This window comes from Triturus cristatus, chromosome 12 (genome assembly GCF_964204655.1).
Source record: "Triturus cristatus chromosome 12, aTriCri1.1, whole genome shotgun sequence".
Classification (NCBI taxonomy): Eukaryota; Metazoa; Chordata; class Amphibia; order Caudata; family Salamandridae; genus Triturus; species Triturus cristatus.
Genome location: NC_140595.1, coordinates 94,709,328 through 94,726,799, shown reverse-complemented (window position 1 = coordinate 94,726,799; position 17,472 = coordinate 94,709,328). Strand labels below are relative to the sequence as shown.

The following is a 17,472-nucleotide window of genomic DNA, read 5'->3' as shown; positions in this document are numbered from 1 at the left end:
ATTTGCTTGCTGTATGAGGCTTCAATCAGCTGGAGTTTCCCTTACACATAACGTGCAACACATTTGAGGTGAATAATACATGCATATATGACAACAGATGCAATGGGAGCTGGGGCTGCAGCAAGAGTGAGTGAAGAGCAGTGTTTTGTCATTTAGGGCAGGTGCACTCCGAAGTGGCAGCTTGCATTATTATTTTGAATATATTGCCAAGCGCCACCCGCTCTTGTACATGGATTCCGTAAACTGCCTTTTTCTCTGGTTAACGTTGGATTTGACATCCAGCACGAAGAGTGCTGGGAAGAAGTGAGCCACAGGGACACTGCACAAATGTGGCACTCTCTCAAAAAAAACAGCAAAATAATCACATTGTACGGTAGCAGAGGGGTGCGAAGGAGAAAATTAAACAAAAATGCCAACTAACCATAAGTAATAGTTCCACTTTTTAACATTTCTCGTTTCATATCAACATTAAAAAAACAAAAAAAAACAACTTGTACGATTATTCAAAGATGTTAGGAGTGTGTGGGCATGCCAGTGGGGGGATAATGTACTGCATTGCTAAACACTTATAAGCTCCCAAAGGCGAGAGCAATGCTGGTTTATAATAGGGGAAAGGGTTTTAGGCCTAAGGGCAGTGGAAGGGGTTGGGGTAGTTTTAGGGACAGTGTGGGGGTGGGAGGCGGTTGAGGTATTTAAACCCCAGGGCGGGAGGGCAGGTAGGAGCGCTTGAAGTTTAGGGGAGGGGGTTGCGACCTTAGCCACATATACTCCTTTAACAATCATGCCTTTACCATGAAATTGCTTAGTAAAGGCATTGCTGAAAAAGGAATGCGTGGTTAAGATGCGTTCAGGCTGCGTGGTAGAGGCACACGTGGTTTAGCCATGCACGCCTCCATCATACAACCACCTATGATGCACGAGAGCCAGTCGACCGAAACCCACTGCACCCGATCTTCCTGGCCCAGGTCCACGAACACCGACTGCTCCCCCTTGCTCCCAGGACCCTCACAAACAGAGCCCCCTCATTGGGAGCTCCCGGACCTGTCCCCAAGTTCCCCTTTGCAGCATATATCTAGGTGCCCCCCCCCACTTTTCATATGGTGTAGCGCACCCAAGGCTACCAACACATCCAGTACCTCTGCACCTGGACACACCAGGGCAGGTACAACCGAACTGCTGGTGGAACTTGGGACCTTGGCCCCTAACACCCTATGACCTAATGGGGTACCTCAAAATCCTATTGCAAGTACCTGTATGCAGTAAATGTTTTTCTATCCATAGGACAGCATTATCACTTAAAACACACTCTTTGATAACATTGCTAAAGGCAGTAAAGGTGATCACTTGAAAGTACTTACCCAATTACAGAGTTCTTGGTGTTTAAGTATATATATATATATAAAACGTATTTATCTAAAATTTGTGTGGCTGTCCTTCTTGAGTGTGTGTATCATTTATTGACTCAGTGTATGCAACAAATGCCTAACACTCGCCTCTGAGAAGCTAAAGGCTGTCCGACCACTACCACAAATAGAGCACCTTAAAGCAAGCCTTAAAACAAGCACCTGTCCACTTACAAGGGATACATGGACTCTTCACACAACATACCTCTTTATGGTATACTAAATAAAGAGCCAGCTTCCTACACGAAAGATGTGCACCACATTCAACATGAGACCTCGGGGCAATGCTTACAGCCACATCTTTTATACTTCCAGCGATAGTGGTCTAAACTTTACACCACCCTGCGTATTAATGTAGTGCATGTTTGTGGTATTGTCTGCCTGAATGAGGATGGTTTTCGTCATCAGAGATGGAAGGAAAGTTTTGAGGACTGCATGGGCTGCTCTCAACTCCAGACAGCTGATCTGCAAGAGCTCTCCTTTTCCCACCAGCGACCTTAAACTGAGAATTTTCCAAGATGAGCTCCCATCCTGTAATAGATGCAGTTGAGCCAATCGTCTGCAACAGTAATTCTTACTGTAATGGAACTCTCTAGGAGTCTACTCCTTCAATATCTCCATGAAAGCGATTGCTTTGTTTGGAATGTTACTGTTAGCTGAAGCTTGTTGTCCTAATTGTTCCTATTGAGAACACTGATCTTCTAGGCACTGTTGCAGGTGTCTCTTGTGTGGTCTTCCATTTGGGACAATGGAAATGCAGGAAGCCACCATATACTGTTGGCTTGTTAGGGTTCAACAGAACGAAACATTCAACTTGGACTCGTGCGGTCTCTCCTTCGAAGGGAACACTTTTCTTTCCACTGTGTCTAGATGGAATAGACACTGAGCAGTTACTGATACTGATTTTGTAGATTGAGCTGGAGGCCATAATTTCGTAGCAGAATTGTTGTTTTCATGAAATCTTGTTACGCCCTCAACTGACTATGAGCTTTGATTATCATGCTGTCTAGGTATGGGTAGACAAAAATCCCTGGCCTTGGTGGATAAGCAGCAACCACTGCCATGCACTTTGATTCTGGAGTCATTCGTATGCATAGTGATGTTTGCTGTCACAATCCCGATACCTGAGACTTCAGAAAGGAAAACTGTCCACTCTCAAGGAATAAAGAGGACACTATGACGGTACCACTTGCACTGAAATGAGACACTGCTCAGAGTTCAGGTACACTCCTGCTGCTAACTACTAAGCAACATACAGAAAGCGATCTGAAGCGGATTGAGGTGAACTATGTTACCAAAACAGGATTAGAATTAGGCCCCTTGGTTCTTGTGCAAGACTCCCTAGAACATTTTAAATGGCTTAATGGCCCTTGTGGGAGAATCCATGACAGAAAAGTGCCTAGTGGCTCAGGGTGCAGTTACACCATTTGACACCAGATGGCACCAAAGCAGTAAAAGTGATGGAAAACCTGGTGGTTTCCGGCTTCTACTGGAAAAAAAACACGTAGAAGCTTTAACTGAAAACAGAAACATTAACTATAACTCAACCACAGATCTCGTGCAGGAAACATCAGGCAATCACCTGCAGACCCCCTAGAGGGATGTGACTAGTGGTAAAGAAGATGTAGAGATGTATGTGCCCGCAGTTATATTTTTATGGACATGTGTCTCTTTGCTCAAAAATGGTTTGGAATAAGATAGAAGACTACAAAGAAGAGCTTAATTAATAGGACTGTGCTCTTCAACACTTAGCAAGTACATTAAGAAAAAGGTGGTTGTGGCCGGATTAAAGGTTTTCCAGGGGTGCAGATGCCAGAGTTGAGATCCTTAGGAACAACGGTTACTACATGCAACCACAGACTTACCCACAATAAAATGCAACATGATCAATTATTGTAAAGAAACAACAAGTAGCTGCAAGAAAAGCTACGTTTGTAGAAAAAAACTGACATTAGAAATACGAACATTTCCAAACACCATGTTTGATATCAGGGAACTATGTTTAAGTATGAAACTGTAAAGCGGTGAACACAGTAAAGGGAAAAGAAGCAAAACAGAGAATTATTTAACCCAACTCGGTATAGACCCAATGAAGGGAAGGTCCAGAGCACCCTAGGAGAGCTAAAGACAATTATTCTCCCTTAGTGTTCCAGGCCTGCAGGACGTGTAATGAAAAAGCTGATTTATGTTATGATGTGTAACAGAAAACTTTGAAGAACTAACTACCAAGAAATGTCTAAATGGGTAACTAATATAGGAGATGGGGGGGGCAAGGGTCGATAAAGATGTATTTTTTTTCTCTAAGTGTGATGTGGATATAGAGTACAATATTGTATTTTGTATGTATAGGTGGAATTAATGTAAAAATGATGGCTGTACAAGAAGCTAGGTAATCCTGAGCGAGGACATGGAATATGTGTAAAAGAACTAAATGTTACAAGCTTCAGGTATAAAATTAAAGGTTATCTGTAGAAACATATCCAATAAGTAGGTTGTTATGGCACTACATCAGAATTTAAGGCCAGAGTCATTGTGCAACAGTGTGTTCACAAGTTGCTTAACTTTGCAAACGCATGTTCTGGTTGATGGCTAACTGCATATTTCTCACATTAGAATATACCTCTGGCAGCAAACTGGATCTGGAGAATGGTTTAGCATTGCAGCCTGGCAGATATCACAACTAAGCACTCCTCGCTCAAATGCAGAGGTAGTGGCCTTAGCTTTGGCGGAATGGGTTTACTGACGTTCTGTTGGCTACTTCTTGACCAGTGCGTAGCAGATCCTAATGCAGAGGACTAGCAACCTTTGCCGGTACTCTTTTGCATAGACCTACCCTTCCTGAAGAAAAAGAAGCCAGAGTTGATCATCTACTCCATGACCCTTGTTGCTATGATCAATGTGAAAAACTTGAAGTGCTTTTGGGGTGCAACCGATGCTGCCTCTCCTATTTCAAGAGCAGAAGGGTCAAATAACACTGGTAGAGTGACGGACTGCAGAGTGTGGAGAGAAATTACAACTTTTCATAAGAAGGGGGCAGTTGCACCGAGAATGTCTGGAGTTTACTCATGAAATGAGTTGAAGTAATCGCACCGAGGAAGACAGTCTTAAAAGGTCAGGAGATGCAGCGAGCAGCTATGCATACTTTTAAAAGGTTTACACATGAGGATGTTGAGACCAAGTTAAAGCCCCACTGTGGCATCACAACAGCTTGGGAGGTAACAAGTGTCAAACTTTTCATAAATCTCATCACAACAGGAGATTTGAAGAAGATGGCTGGTCGGCAAATGTAAAAAGGCCAAAAGGGATGAAAAATAGCATTTTGCAGTACCCATTGCAAGGCACTACTAGGCTAAAGACAGAAGAAACAAAAGGACATCAGACAACTTGTCTTGTAAGGAATCAGTGTCTCAGGAATCATAACAAGTCACAAATGTGTCCGTGTACCAGGCATAAATCAAAGTCGTGGCAGGGTCGGATTGAGACCGAAAATACACCCTGGCACCAAAATAAAAGTGTCCCCCATTAGTTAATTAGAAGCTAAAAAAACAGTAGCCCATGTTTGTAAATTGAGGTAGCTTTGAACTGGTGGTTTAAAAAAAATAAAAACTATACTAATGTTTTGCAAGGTATAGAAGACAGTGCAGATTTGAGCTTGCTGTGGACTGTTTTTAATATCAGGGAAATCGGCAGAAAATACCCCAGCCCAGCAGACCATAAAATAGACCCACACACGGACATGTTAGACCTGCTGCTCGGCACTGCCTGACTGCTCTATAGGCCAGTCTGACCCAGTTTTTTTTTAAGAGGGCCTCTGGGGAGGAGTATGACATCTACCATCTCAAGCAGTAAATCATACTCAGTCTTCAAGCATGTAGGTGTATATTGTGTAGATTCGGGTGGAGAACACATCCCTGCTGCTGAGACAAGAGGTACTTGTGAAGTGGTAACCTGACGGGAGGACCGATGGCCATGCTCCTGCTACCACACTTATGGCCCAATCCAGGCTACCAAGATGACTTGGGCTGTCATTCTTGATCTTTTTCCGAATTTAGAGCAGAAGGAATAGTGCCTGTAGCAGGAAGGCGTAAAGGAGGCTCCTTTTCGATTCCAGATGGAAAGCTTTGCAGAAACACCAATGTGCAGAATTATTAACAATGCATGTTTTTGACTGTGGAGAAAAGATCTAGACAGGGTTCATCCCACTGGTGGAAGGCACCCTGGACCCAGAATTTAGAAGCCACTTGTGATTTGTCTGCTCAGTTTGTCCATTATATTATTAAGAGATCACACAATGTAGTTGCAGACTTTAAAGATGCTCCAGCAACATTCAGAGATGCAAAGCCTCCTGACACAGAACCCAGGCCCTCACTATGGCCTGCTTGTTCCAGGACAACATGGTGGCGGTGTTGTCCATGAGAATCTGCACCAGGCTCCACGTGATAGGCAGCATAAATGGCCCACATCTACCAAAGATTTAAGTGGAGCTGGCCACCCAAGGGAGATCAGAGCCCTATGATCTCTACCCCCGCACGTGACACTGCACCCAAATCAGAAACTATAAAGCCTCACCAGTCTGTTCACGGGGTGGAGGGAAAGTTGCCTAATCCAGTTGTATGCAAATTAATAGAAAAACGATTGCATAAAATACCATTAGTGAGAAACCATTCACTTTAACGGTTTAATGTATTTTTTTATTTTATTTTTAGAATCAATGGCATTTACCATTTCAGGAAACCAATTCATAGAAGGTTTTTTATGTTCGAAATTGGCTTTGCATCCTCATTTTAAAAAGATGTAAATACAATGGTTGCAGGTCTTAAATTCTTCCTGCAAATCTGTTTTTGAAAGTATTCCATTGCTTTACTTCAGGGGACATTATTTTTGATTTATATATTTTACACTGTCAAACAGTTACTTTCAATGCTTTGAATTTGCTTATTTCTCACTACTCCTAAACATCACCAATCCTTGCCCCCTAAAACTCCCTCACCACACCTAAACTGCACCCATTCTTGAACACTAAAAGCTCTTTCTACCCCTAGACTCCACCAATCCCAGACCCCTCATATCTCTTCAAGAGAAAAATGGCGGAAAGTTAAGCGAGTGAGCAAGGACTCGTTGTGGTGGACTGTCATGTTGTCTGAGGATAATACAGATAGATCAGGGGTTGGGATGGTGTGGTGGATGGCAGTTGGAATGCTACAGAAAACAAACTCCTTATCCTGTCCTTCAGAAACTTTGTGTAAATTCTTCAGTCATCGTCCCACAACTGGCAAATACAGTGAATCTAGTTAAGAGAATATAAGCACACCTGGTATGTGTGCGCTCTCAGATGCTCTCAAACCCCTTAGGTAATCTCTCCAGTCCTTAAACAGTGGTTTACGTTATCACCACTGCTGGAAATCATTCTCTGCTTCACAAGTATTTCTCAACCATCACAAGTGAATCACTTGTTCTGCTCCATTCTCACGAGTGGATGTTCGAGTTCCTCCCCACACATCAATGCAGGTATGGCTTCTCAATTCCTCTTGGGTCATCTTGCCAATGGAGTTACGACTCAGGAAATCTCCCAGATCAACCTCAGCAACTTTGGTCAACATTCTTTGTTGACATGTACCTCCATAGAGCACTCGAGAACCCAGTGTGCTTTTCAGTGGAGTGGTCTACCTTGAGTAATCGGGGTGTCTGTCTGTCTAGGTTTTTTCACTGAGGCCCAGATCGTCTGTCACCACAATGTCACAGCAGGACCACACATTTCTCCATTAAACCACCATAAGGGCCCTTGACTCCACCAAGGCCCTTAATCCAGATCACCAACTGAGTCACCTATTTCAGGCCTCGCTACTACAGCATTCAGTATGTCCTCCTTTGTTCTACAATGACCGGTGGAGTAGCCTAATCTCCTCCAAAGCTTATCAAGGCAGAGGAGAGCAGGCCCCTCAGGAAGCCAAGCACAAATTCGGCCAATCCCTCAGTCGTCTGAATAATCTCTGGCAATTAGCTGTCTCTCAGTATAATCCTGTGGTAAGGTAAGTAAGGTGCCCATACAAAAGTCTCTAATAAGACACAAATCTGTAGTAACGTTGTAAAAAAAAAAAAAAGCATCACTTGTGTCATCATCGCTTCACACATCTGTAATGGATCATTCTTCAGGCAAATGCCTGGACCCTGAAGGCAAAAGCATCTGCACTGGGAGCACCCAGGAAAGTGTACTGGAAGGCCACACCCCTACAGCTCATTTAACTGGAGTAGATAAATGTGTTGTATGATAGAACCATCATTCAAACTAAAGAAATACCCAGACATTCATTTCTGAAACAACTGTTTTCCAAACAATATTTATTTAAAAATGTGCTTACAAATTTTGGCTTTTGATAACTTAATACCTCCTAAACCAACTTAGGATAGGAAAGTGGCTTTTCAGAGCAAATTAAGTTGACGGGGAGAAAAAAAAAAGCTTTTTTGAACACCAATGTTGATGATCCACACATCTCAAGAGAGAAGGATTCATTAATATTTGTATCTGATGCTAGATTTTCTGAATCAGTTATGTTCATTGACCCACCCAAAAAACGAATTTACATTTAATCACACATTGCTGAAAAGGTGCCTATATATTGACCTTTGCAAAAGTTATTTTAGCTTGTCCATTTAGGCTGAACTATAGTTGTTACTAGCTGAACCTATATATTATTAATATATTTCTGTTAAGGGTAGCATATCATTGTATTTAAGCATCAAACTCAATTAATTTTTTCTGTGATTTATAATGTGATTTCGGGTCACAGAGCCTTAGGGGAGTGGGTTGGGTGGCTGAAATCTGTCACAGACTGACACTTAGTAGGCCACACTCAACTAGGTGGTCCGTTTGAGAGATCAATTGTTCGGCTCAGTCTAGTCACTACTCTACATGAACCTTTAAAATGGACACTACAAATGTTTTTGTTCTCCACATACTCAATGTCCAACTTATCAAAAATCAGCGGGGCACAAACCCAAAAAAACCCACAAATTTACAGAAATACTTCTAAAAGGTGCACATAACCTATGTTGCCTTGTGTTAATTACCATGAAAGAGAAACCAAGTACAATTTTTAAGAATTCCTGTACCCCTCGTATGATGTTCATTATTGAGACTGTGATCCCACAAATTTACAACAGGCATTCACATTTTTCTAGTCAAAACTGCAATACAGCTGGTGTAATAGCTTTGTGCACACTTTCACTTAAGCATATGTATAATTGAGACAAAATTCCCATCACAACATTTTAAAATAAGGGCTACTTGTCCTTGGTTACCCATCATTCGATCAACTAATAGGCTGTATTCATGATGACTGTGGTCAATCTTGACAAGGGAACTTCTTTTACTCAAACTGTTAGATATGGTAGTTTCACATGAACGCTACTGAGACCAACAGAAAGCAGCATCAGATAAAATAATTAATGATCCTGGCATGGAAACATGGCACTGTTTCCAAACAAGAATGTGTGTAATTCAAGAGTAAAATATGTTTATTAGTCTAAAGCTGTAACATGGGGTGATGATATTTAGAAGAAATAAATGTGTTTTGAAAGTATCTAAACTTTCAGATTCACAAAAATTCCAATAACTTTGCTAAAAAACTTTTTTTTAAATGTACAAAAAAAAAAAAGATTTGATCTGCAACGCCTGCCACCACGAAGACACTTGGATATGTTTTTTACATATTGGGAAATGTCTTGAAAATCAAGCCACACATTTTATGCTCTTCTTTTATATTCAGTAGCTTAAAGCATTTTGAAACTGACATAATTTCCTGTTATCGTTTCAAAGACGGCAATTTAAGAACTTGAATTTAGTTTTTTATAAGAGGTCTTGGTACAGCAGAAATACATGCTATCCTTTGTAAATTTCAGTGTATTGCGATTCATATGAGTAACTAAATGCCTTAAATCCCATATTCTAAATGAAAGACAAGGATTTCATGATTTGCACTCATAGGCTGCAAATTGATTGCACAATACATTTTAAGTAAACAGCATATAAAGTAGACCAGCTACTCTACATTTAAATGATTTGTTTTTCAACAGCACAGCTGTGAAACCCATAGTACAGTGTATCTGGTAGAGCTAAAAATTTACATACATTAATTCTATAGCTGAAATCAATCACAGAACAAACAAAACATCTTACCAAGTTACTATTTTTGCACACAGCTAAATCTTTCTGCCCCTCCCACACCCCTTCGTTTTTGCACATATCTGGCATTTGAGTAAACTTTACACAAATCAAGATAATGCACACAATATAGCCTCTGAAAGCTTCAAACTCGGTCTTGCAGTGATCATTAATTTTGCATCAAAAAGTAAATGTATGTGTGGGGATTTGTATTGGCCAACTTTGATTTGCAAAAACATATCAGAAGGTTCATTGTGCCAAGAAGGTAAGAATAATGGTCTTCTGGAAAAATATAATATTGGTCTGTACTCATTTTCTATAAAGCTATTTTGGCACGGATATTTTTCTTTATTGAAAATCTGTACCAACACAACAGAAATGGACTCCTGGCTTTGTGTTCTGCCACTGAGACAAAAAGATACTCACACCCCTGTTTTGATTCATGATATTTGAGGTCGGATTCAATATAAATCACAGCACCTTAGGTAAATTTGTTAACGGATAATTTTCAAAACTTTCTAAAATGATGGGCATAGAAGTGCTATGAGCAGAGTATTTCACCAAGTAAGAACTAAAAGGGTACACATGAGAATTTTACATGAAAATGAAAATAGGGGTTATGATGGAGATGCTCAGATGATTCAAATTTCCATGTAACAATGTAAACAAACACTTTACATATCTGCTTGGAGATGGCATTGTTAGACTTTTTAGTAAGGTTCTGGAGTAAAGCCACTTGACATAATCTTCAGGATACTGACATTTGCTTAACAAAGTGTAACTTATCTACATTAGTTAAAAAACCATTTTAGGGTATTGAGGGTAATAGGTTCTCAGTGCTAAATTACAATGGAATGACAAGAATGGTCTGTGACTAAAGTATTACACTTTTTCAAATTCAGCATTTGATTAGTGCAGAACATTTAGAACTGCTCTGGAGAAATCATGGGCTCTATCCTAGAACCATCCATGGGAGTAGGTACAGAACTGATTTAGAAACACCACAATCCTGCAGCTAAAGTTACTGTGAAATCAATTTTCAGATAAGAAGCAGACACACTTCCTACAAATAAGCAAGCTAATTTGCAGGACACTCGCTTTATAAAGAATATTACAAAATACACAAAAATAATTCCTACAACATCTCAGGTGTGCAACTTTCTTCGGATTACGGTTGTTATTTCAAGCAAATTGTTTTGTCCTGAGGAGGTGCCCGCATAAGCATTTTATGTATTTTTCAATAGCTGGTCAGAACTATTCGGACGATCCAGTTCAGAATACTTTCATTTCAATATTTGCGATGAAATAAACAAAATTGCAATTTATGTAAATTTGTAGCCCTATCATATGCACAGACCGGCATGAAAGCTTTGTAAAGAAGAGCATTTAACAGTATACAAATAACATTTTTTTTTCAAGCAACATTCCAATCAACTAATTTCTCATGGAGCACATTTCAATGCAGGTTAAAATCCATAACGAACCAAAAGGAAAATATACATATAAAATGAAAGCATTGTATACCACCAAAGGCAAAGAGGAAATCTGAAAAGCACTCCTTCAGGACAACTTGAGGATGGGAAGCAAAGGCGTCATGAAACTCGTACTCAATTAAAGCAGTATTTAAAACAAGTATATATATGCACAATCCAGCAGTGCAATGAAAGTCTGGTGTGAACACTCCTTTTTTAAAAAAAAAAAAAAAACAACATTTTATGACTACAAGACTCCAAGAAAGGAGATCGATTCCACCCAGACCCTAACAAAAGCATTGCAAAGACAGACATGAAATTCTTAGGTTTGGGTGTTGAACACCTACAAGTTCTCCTGGAATTGTACAATATTGTGCGTTTCAGAACATGCATCCTTAACACAAAAGAAAATACCACTGAAACATAATGTGCTATCTTAAGGATTGCGATTCACATATTTATGATGTTCACAATACAATCTTTGTTTCAACAAAAAGTTGTCCAACAGGCTTTCAGTACAGCAGAACCCTGTAGATAACTTGCACACAACTTTAACTGTTCAGCAAGTGGCAAGTTTTGTTTGCTCAGTCGTAAAGCAGTAAAACTTGTTCGGAACATTCACAAAAATGAAATTATCGGTTTCATGTGGAGTTGTTTTTTTCTTGCAAAATTGTCCATTATTGACTAAACATATTACTGTCTCATATTTAACCTAGGAGATCGTGTAAAGTCGTCTTTAGATGGACTTTATTTTCGAGGCTATTTGTGCAGTCAAGCCAATGCCTATTTCCCAACTGAAATAAGTTGCAGTAACGTAGATTGATCTAAGGCATAACTATGGGGAAAAACAGGAGTGCAGCTTTCACATTTTTGAAATATTACTTTTTCATCAGTCATGGCAAGGTCCATGACTAAGTTCTGTCTGCCTAGGATTATACGCCATACGTTTTTTCCCCATATTGTTTAGTCTGCTTCTTTACCTGCACTCTTTTTCAGAACAGCCGACAATGCCAGCACTACCAAATTTTAGTGAGAGACAAGCCTGCCAGCTGATAAAAAACAGCGTTACCTCTCTCTGTAGAACTCGACACATTTTATACAAGCCATTCCAACTTTTCTGTCTTTCCTATGTACTTTTCCACAAAGCCAGTGATGGTGAGCATTTCACACCATTCTCAAGCAATACTGCTGTTTATGATTCACTTGGACCCATTAACAACCAGTTCATGGTTCCAAAGTCTATTTAAGCAATAGCAAAGCTGCCATCATTGGAGTACTTGTCAAAGAATGTCGTAGCTGCAACAGCCGCAAAGCGCAATCGGGTGCTTTAGTAGTTGGATAGTGAACTCTCATACCCACAGAAAACTCCAACATAACTGTCCAGCCTAAAGGCTGGAACAGGCACTTTTAAATACTCTTGTGTAATAGACGACCTCAGAAATGTAGAACATTTATGAAGACAAGCTTCACAGGTATCCCGAATTATGAGTGCCACAAGATTGTATACACATTACACACCCATAGAATGAATAGCCTGATCTATGGAGGGTGAGTTTGAATACTGCAAATGTGCGTTTTATATTTGGCACCTCTTCAAAACGGGACGTTACAATAGCGTCCTTTCTGCTATTTCAACTATACAACTGTTATTTTACAAATTGGACTGGCCTATGTTGTAGTGCAAACTCAGGCTGACTCGCATTTAGGAGAGGTAGCTGACATTTAATAAACTTCCAACGTGGCATAAACATAAACTGGTGCTTAAATCAGGATAATGTCCATTGAAATTTGGTTTCCCAAAGTTACCAAAGATAGTTCAACCAACTTTCAACCCAGTCTACATTTTGCACTTGTGCCGATTACACAAAATACTGGTCTATCCCGAACTAACAAAACTGTTCCTTTTGACCAAGATAAACTTTCAGCCCCAGGAAGAGCTTGAAATGGAAAAATATAAGTGCAAGTACTCACTCTCTCAGTTACTGCCATGAAGTGCCAGTTCTCTCCCATTCAAATTAAAAATGAGTAGGTGCTCAATATAGGCCCATTTAAAGCACTGGACCTAGATATTTGAAATAAACATGATACTGTGTCTAAGCACCCATGGCTATAATAGAAGGTGCTGGGGCATCCAAGATGGAGACGGTAAATCAGTATCTTGTGCAGATAGCTGATCTGTACCTTTACCAATATGAAGAAGTTGACGTGTAGCGTAATCAACATCAATTTTAACCTCGAACATTTTCCAAGACTTACCATGACAGCAGGGACAATTTTGCATTAGTTGTGAACTCAAAAATTCCATACCACAGAAGTAACATTGGCAGTAAGTAGCCATTTCGCACGACCAAGATTGTGAAAGATTTTAATCTATCCATCCACCGATTTACCCATCCAACTCAAGTCAACAGCTATGTGATACAAAAAGAGAAATCCTCTGCACGTTCAGAAGCAAGTTCTATGTTTCTTGTGGAGCTCAGGTGATGCTAAGCCTCAGGACAGAATACTGCAGTAACAGTCCACAAACGTGCTACCTCTCCAACCACAAATTGACTGGATGTTTGTCTAAACTATTCACCACTTCCTTTTCACTAGGTTTGCATTACTTAAAGAGCACATTCATACAGAGCCATAGAACGACCATGATCAAAACCCAACAGGATCCAACACTAAGCTAGCAGGATTAAAAGCTAGATCACAAGCTTTTCAGGAAGGACTAAATGACACCACAGAGGGGAAAAACACTAAAAACCTCCATAACCTCTGGATACAGCGGGCATACCGAAGGATGGAAGATAGTATTCAGGCAAACAACAAAAGGATGCTGGTCTCATTGTGAACTATAGTAACATTGTTGGCTATCTGCCGAAAGGGAACTGGCGACTCTGGCAATGCTTGAGTTTGCTCGAGTTCACTTGCAGAAATTTTCCATCAAATTTTGGGCGAAGAGAGCAGTACTTTGTTTCCTGCTGCACACGGAAGTGGAATCTGCCAAAGTGATCAAAGTTTTCCACCCACACACTTTGGAGGGAGAATAAAGTACACATTTACACTAAATACGGTACTTGGGTTTGTGGGACACATACCAATTCATGATTGTTCCTTTTAGGTCAGCGGTTTCTTGGAGCAGCCTTTAAGCCCGAATAGCATTCTTAAAGTAGAATCGCAAAGTCTTGAATCATTTAATATTGGCACTTCCTTGAGATAGGCTCCCATTCTCAATTTCTTTTGCATTTTAGCTTCCTGTTAGTACATGTAGCTCTAATTTGAGCGACTACAACTCCGGTCCAAGCCGCATCGCAGTTGTACAGGTTCAGAACTTCCTATGGATTTTATTTATCTTGTAAATCACTGTTGCTAAACCCCTATGCTTGTTTTTTTCAGTTTTACAGCCAGACTGTTTTGACAAGCACACTGAAAACGGAAGGCACTCACCACGAATATTAATGACCCTTGCAAGTGCAACAAGTACTATTTTTTTAATAGAAAATTATTTACTTTAGAAATGGTTTTGCATTGTCAATTTCTTAAGAAGCTCAAATATTTAGTCTTATAGTACTTAACATGTTCATTTAAAAAGGCATCCTTTGATTTACCACAACTATCTACCTAATACGAGGTATGACTTATGTATACTATATAAAATCAAAACATAGCCACTTTAGGACATGGTATTTGTTTCCAATTTATTCCATTCACCTCTCCGGGAATGGAAAACACCTTTTTACTGCCATGAAAGGACACTTGAACCCAAGTGTACAAAATACATGATGTTAAATCGGGTGAACTGATACTGGGCGGTTTGGGTGCAAAGCAGGTCTGATATTTTAACAATATCCTAATGGAGCGAGAGCAAGGCTGCCCGCCTGGTGGTATGCAGCAAAGAACGATACTCGAGAAAATCCCGTAACCTGGACCAGTAGGCATAGTTTAGCAAGTGACTAAAAAGCAAGCCATGTTTTTCTCTTGTTCAGCAAGCTGGCAGTTCAAGTGGACTTCGGAGTAAAATCGCACAAAACCTGCGGGGGGAAAAAAAGCATTGATCCGTTAGTTTTCCAGTGGCGTATGCCAATGACAAATATGCAATTGCAAACGGTGAGTAAAAAACCTACAAAAGGGCATGTGCTTGTGTTTCACCACTTACTCCTGATGTCCTCAGCACCAGGCCCTGGAAAATGCAGTCTACATTACACACAATTATATGCATCATGTGCCCACTAGCGACATATGAATAATCTTTAAGTTCAAATACGAGCATAACATAGTACAGGTGTCCCAAAATTAATTGATATTGGATTTATGTGGGCGTATCACTGTGCTTATTAGTGCACCATGTGGCGTTTAAGGTAGTGAGGGTATATGGATTCCTTTATACATAATGAATGAAGACCTCTCTGCCTGCAGCCAGCGTGTGTGGTTTACATCTATTGCGGAGTTTCAGGACTTAAAGATCCACCGTGTTAAGCATTTAGGCCCCCCGGAGGGTTTTTATAGGGATATGCTGTCATTTTATTCTCCAGGGCAAGGAAAGGTTAAGCAGAGGAGGGTCAATGTAAAATTCTAAGTTGTACCAATCTCTTATTAGTCTAAGAGAGTGAGTGAGTGCGTGAGTGAGTGAGTGATAACAACCATTGGCAAAGCCAATAGGAATAGTTCGCATTTTAAGTCCTGACTGAACCTTTAAAAAATCAGCTGCAACGAGAAGACTAAACAAAAAAAATAGCTATCTGTATACAGTGCAACTATTAGATAAAGAAAGTAATGTGTGATGATTCGGTATACTTTTGAGATGTAAAATAGTCCCTCGTACTGTTCGATTTATATGGCACTGACTTACACCCTTGAAGCTCTTTGGGCTCCATAGGGGAGTGTGACACCCATCCACAGAGTTTGCTTATACTGATAGTTGTAAGCATTGTGGTTAGTCATATATAATGTCATTTTAAGAGTCGGCATGCCAGTTTGGAAAGCACTGCCCTAAAACTATAAAAAGAGATGGATACAAACACACAAGGACAAGGTCGCAATGCTAGACATCTTAAGTTCTGTTCATATAATGTCAAAATGTGTGATCCTAATAAGGGCATGTCCGTCTTTAGGGGCATAAAGGGGCTTGTGAAATGCACCAATGCTGCAAAATGTCTGTTCTATAGAGGGCGTTAACAAAATATGGACCTTTATCAGGTTTCTTTGACTCTACTCAGGTCATTGACTGCCATGGATATTCTAATTTTAACCAGACGTCTTTATTTATTTTTGTATGTGGAGAACTAGGTCGAATTCAAGCCTTTAAAATGTTCTATATGTTTCTGCCGATGTCACCTTCTTGATTAATGGGCGTGACCTCCTCTGAATATGCTCTTTTACTGAAAAGCACAACAATGTTTTGCTGGTTTGGTTTGATCTAGGTCACTAAAACACACATACCCAAACAAAGTACATAAAAACTGTATATAACCTTTTCAGATCTCTCTATATTCAGCCTCCTCGGTTTCATATAGTGTCACACAATGCATTCAACACAGCATCGATAGGCCATACACTGGGCCAAGACATTGCTCCCAATAGCATTTACCACCAAGGCACAATGCACAAACATCCACACAGTAAGCGACATCACGCCTAGAGAGACCTCAATCATTGAGCAAGGGCTTTTTTCCTGCCTCAGGGAAGGGGAGTCAATAGATGAACGTCCTCTGGCAGACAACTTAAGAGATCTAAATCACATACTACAGGCTCACCTAACACGACACTACAACTTGGAGATGAACAGAGCACAATACCCGTATGTAGGAGAGTGGAATCTGACTAATGGTTGCCCCCAACTTTTTGCCTGGTATTTAAGTGGTTTTTGACTAGTCTGGCTGGGATCCTGCTATCCAGGACCCCAGCCTATCTGCTTTCTCCCTAAAACTGTTGTGAGTACACTAGGTACAAACATAATTGGATGCTGGGCATGCCCTACCAGTCCCTTGTAGATGGTACCCTAGGTACCCAGGGCATGGGTCCCCCAGTAGGCCTACCAGGGCTGCAGCACTTATTGTGCCACCCTGGGACAGCCACCCAAACTGACACCACCAGGCCACTACTGTAGCCTGGGTAAGGTGGTGCTAGCACCCCTTACAGGGATGTAGGTACCCTATGTCCCATACCATTACAACGCATATACTCTCATAGGTCACCCCTATGGCAGGCCCTGATAATCCTACAGGGCTGGGTGCTGAGGTATGTGTGAGGGGGGGACCCCTACGCGAGTAGGACCTCTCTGCAACCTTCGTAAAATCGTTACTGGGTTGTTTGTAGTGTAGCCATACCATATACTCTTAACCGCATTATAAGTTATTGCGTCATCGCTGTAACTTAGGAATGGCTACACAGAACCATATCGTGTTTGGTGTCAAACATGAAGGAATCATACCCCCAGTCCAGCCATGGG

At 40.6% G+C, this 17,472-nt stretch overlaps 1 protein-coding gene across 2 annotated transcripts in view; it reads right to left on the bottom strand.

Moving 5' to 3' along the window:
- Nucleotides 1-7,725: 7,725 nt before the first annotated feature.
- Nucleotides 7,726-17,472, bottom strand: part of CDC42SE1 (CDC42 small effector 1) — a 127,751-nt gene continuing 118,004 nt past the window's right edge. For both annotated transcript variants that reach the window (XM_085638565.1, XM_085638566.1), the window contains exon 5: nt 7,726-15,055. The gene's annotated coding sequence lies outside the window, so the exon portion shown is untranslated. The remainder of the gene's footprint in view (nt 15,056-17,472) is intronic.